Raw genomic sequence first — 4,447 nt, 5'->3', positions numbered from 1 at the left:
TGGGGCGCCTGGGTGGCTCAGTGGGTTAAGCTGCTGCCTTCGGCTCAGGTCATGATCCCAGGTCCTGGGTTCGAGCCCCACATCGGGCTTTCTGCTCAGCGGGGAGCCTGCTTCCTCTTCTCTCTCTGCCTGCCTCTCTGCCTACTTGTGATTTCTCTCTGTCGGGTAGGTAAATGAAATCTTAAAAAAAAAAAAAATACGTACTTTCCTCATGGAGAAAAATATTAAAACCAAAGCCTGATTGGACAGCTTAAATGCTGTTGGTCCAACAATAAGTAGTCAATAGTGACCTTTTTTTCCCTCATGTCTTTGAAACCTGAGATTCACTTTGATTCTTTGAGCCAAAATGTCCAGGAACAGAAATATTGCCAGAATCATGCTTTTAAGACATAGATGGTAAGACCATGGAAGCTTATAAAGAAGAAGGGCCCTAAATTGTAAATCTCAGTGGGCAGAGGGTTTTTTTGATCATAAATTCTGGAAAATCCCTTGCATTCCTAATCTGCAGTGTTTTGCATTAAACTGGGCTTACAGATCTGATATTCAGTAATGGTACCCCCGGTGTAAATAGGGGGCCTGTGCCTGCACGTGAATGTCAGAACTGTCTCTAACTTTTCCTCCTGCTTCAGGGCCTCCTATCTCCTTATTTGAGTTTAGAACACATTTACTTTTCTCTCTCTTTTTTCAATAGATATTTTCTTGTTTATATATTCTTGTAATTGATGTTTTCATTAATTACAATCCTCCCAAATCAGATATTTTCTTATTCATTTTTTTTGAAGATGTGGTTAACTTTATTGTGAATCAGTCAAATTTGGGCATAATCAAAATACATTACAAACTCTGCTTAACTCCATTGCACTGTACAGAAAAGTTGTGTTTTAAAGTAGTCTTTTTAACAAAATCATATTTTTAAAATTTAAAAAAAATTTTTATAAACATATAATGTATTATTAGCCCCAGGGGTACAGGTCTGTGAATCATTAGGCTTACAAACTTCACAGCACTCACTATAGCATATACACTCCCCAATGTCCATAACCCAACCACCCTCCCCCACCACCCCCCACCCGGCAACCCTCAGTCCATTTTGTGAGATTAAGAGTCTCTTATGGTTTGTCTCCCTCCTGATCCCATCTTGTTTCATTTTTTCCTTCCCCACCCCTCAAAACCCCCATGTTGCCTCTCAAATTCCTCATATCAGGGAGATCATATGATAATTGCCTTTCTCTGTTTGACTTACTTCGCTCAGCATAATACCCTCTAGTTCCATCCATGTTGTTGCAAATGGCAAGATTTCATTTCTTTTGATGGCTGCATACTATTCCATTGTGTGTGTGTGTATGTATATATATATATATATACACATACATATATATATATATACCACATCTTCTTTATCCATTCATCTGTTGCAGATATTTTCTTATTTATGTATTCTTATAAGTGATAATAAGATATCTGGTAAGAATCAGTTTTTTGACAAAAGTATGGTGTCCTTGCATCCTGAAGCATTTGCTGATTATAGATATGGGGGCCCATATGGGATGGTTCTCTGGAACAAAGGGCTCAGAAGTCAGACTGGTTTGAATATTGGCTCTGTTGTTTCTTCTCTTCTTAGTAGGTACGTGACTTTGAGGCAGTGCATTAACTTCTGAGTCTCAGTTTCCTTATCTTTTTCTTTTTTTAAACACACATTTATTCAGCATCATGATCAGACTATTACATTTAGCAATCAATAGTATGGGTGCAAAAAAAATATCTTCATTAAAACCCTTTGTTGGAATGCTTTACATTTTCCACAGAACAGAAACTAAAATAACCTGTTACACAATTAGTCACAAATACAGTCCTCGAGTTTTTTGCTCATACACATGAGTATTTGTCTTTGTAGCAGCTAGGCCCTGCTAACCACTATGCTTGGCTGAGTTCACAAATCTGTTGTAACCTGTAGCTTCCCTGTCACTTCTCTGGCTCTCCTCCCCTGCTAAGCCTTGTTTCCTGGCAGTTATTAAAACCTTCTGCCACTGCCATAGCTACTGCTGCTGCTGAAACCACCATAGGCACCTTGGCTTCGTGGTTTGGTGAAGTATTGGCCTTCACCACCATAGGGGCCAGAACTTCTGCCTCCAAAATTTCCTTCTTTCATGGGTCCAAAATGTGAGGATTGATTGTTATAATTGCCAAAATCATCATAGCTTCTGGCACCTTCAAAGTTGCTTCCATCATTACCAAATCCATTATAGCCATCCCCCCGCCATCATATTCACCACCACCTCAACTGCCACCAAAGCCACCACGACCACTGAAGTTCCCTCCGTGACCAAAGTTGTCATTCCCACCAAAACCACCTCCACAACCACCACTGACGTTTCCAGAAGCACTTTGACCTCTTTAGCTGGATGAAGCACTAGCCATCTCTTGTTTAGATGGGGTTTTCCTTACTTCAGAGTCGTGGCCATTCATAGTGTGGTATTTTTGAGTGACAATCTTGTCTACAGAGTCATGGTCATCAAATGTTACAAAAGCAAAACCCCTCTTTTTGCCACTGCCTCGGTCAGTTATGATCTTAGCCACTTCGATGTTCCCATACTGTTCAAAATAATCTCTTAGACGATGTTCTTCAGGGTCTTCTTTAATGCCACCAACAAAAATCTTTTTCACAGTAAAGTGGGCACCAACTCTTTGAGAACTTTCCCTCGAGACAGCCTTCTTTGGTTCCACAACTTCCCACCCACCTTGTGTGGCCTTACATTCATGGCTGCCCCCACCTCCTCCACAGGGACACGTGTGACAAACCCAAAGCCTATGGAGCACTTGGTGGTTAGATCTCTCATTACCACACAGTCCGTAAGTTCCCCGTTGCTCAAACTGGCCCCTCAGACTCTCCTCGGTTTTCAAAGCCCAAACCTCCAAAGAAGAGCTTCCGCAGCTGTCCAGGCTCCTGGAAGATTCTGACTTAGACATGACGGTGGTGGAGGGGAGGCTTTAATGATGCTTATTCAGAGGCATCCACGCGCCGAACATCAGTTTCCTTATCTTTAAGACAGGATGAATACCTTGCAAGATTGTTGGGCGTATTAAAGGAAATATTGTACCTGAAGCCCATATGTCCCTTACATTTGCCACTAAATCTGTAACATTCGAGTTGCTCATCTGCCATGTGAAAAGATCAACACGCTGTCTCTCTCTGCAGCGCTGGGACCCTGTTGCACATGTACACGGACCAGTGGACTGAATTTCTGCCCTCAGCACTGTGTGCTGTCCTCGGCCACCCTGCTCATCTGCGTGGAGGCTGAGCTGGGCTGGATGCCAAACCTGCGCAGGTTCCGGAGTGTTACCTGGAGCTTCTGCTTGGAGCACTCCACTTGTCTGCTACTCTGTGGAGTCTCTGGAGGGAGGGTATCTTCAGCAAATTACCAGAAACAATGGGTAGTCCCTGATTCTGAATCTGGCCCTAGAATGTCCAGCCTTTCCTTCTCGGTGGCAATTAGACTCTCAGGGTCTCTGCCGTTCCTGTCACTGTTCCCTCCTCTCCAGCTCCTCATGTCCGTGAGGCTGACTGATGAGTGCCGTGACCCAAAGTGTGGAAGGCATCTTATGCATGTGTGTTCGCATGGGGTTCCTGTAAAATAAAAATCAGGAGACAGAATAGACGTGTTTGTTAATCTGTCATTCAACAAATACCGATAACTGCACGAGAGCTGAGGAGTCAGTGGTGGACCAGATAGGTTTGGTAAACACCCTTACAGAACTTGCAGTCGAGGGGCAATAGATGTAATTAACACATAACTAACCAGGCAGAGAGAATAATGTTCTACATCTAAGTGGGTTGGTGGGTGTGGCGGGGGGTTTCCTACAGGAAAGGTAAGGAGGGCTACCTGATGGAGTAGGGATGGAGAAATCCAGACAGACAGAACAGCATGTGTGCAGCCTGAGAGATGAGAGCAATCAATGTGTTTAAGCAAGTGGAAAAGTACTGGAGTGGGACAATGAGGCAGGGCTGGCCTCTCAGTCTGTGCAGAAGGGAATCTCTCCAGAGGGGAGAGAAGGGGTAGGAAGAAAAGTGCAGGTAGGTTTCTGTGGGCTGGGGGGTCGAGGGTGGAGAGCCTGGGGAGTGGGGTGATGGAGCCAAGCACAACCTCCATCAGACCGTGGTTACTGGGGCTGGGTCTCTGCTGATCCCTTCAGGGTGCTGGGACACAGAACCCATCCTATAGAGCAAGTGAAGTTTCCTATTATTGCTCAAATTCAGCAGTCTTTGGCTTTCCTCCCTCAAAGCATGCTGGATGGAGATGTTTTCTACTACCTTCACTGGCTTCTCCACTGTAATTTGTCTCCTCTCAGATTTCTCTGCTGTAAAGTTATAAGGAAAGCAGTTGCAAAAGAAATGAGGGGAACATTCTGCCGAAATGTTGCATTTCCTGTGTGTTTGCCAGGTTAACAG

The 4,447-nt window shown here is 44.0% G+C and overlaps 1 pseudogene; it reads right to left on the bottom strand.

Moving 5' to 3' along the window:
- Positions 1–1,739: 1,739 nt before the first annotated feature.
- Positions 1,740–2,967, bottom strand: LOC125097287 (heterogeneous nuclear ribonucleoprotein A1-like; annotated as a pseudogene).
- Between the last annotated feature and the right edge of the window lie 1,480 nt (positions 2,968–4,447).

The sequence above is a fragment of the Lutra lutra genome, chromosome 4 (assembly GCF_902655055.1).
Source record: "Lutra lutra chromosome 4, mLutLut1.2, whole genome shotgun sequence".
NCBI lineage: Eukaryota > Metazoa > Chordata > Mammalia > Carnivora > Mustelidae > Lutra > Lutra lutra.
Note: the sequence above shows the minus strand (reverse complement) of the source record. Positions and strands in the feature narration are given on the sequence as shown.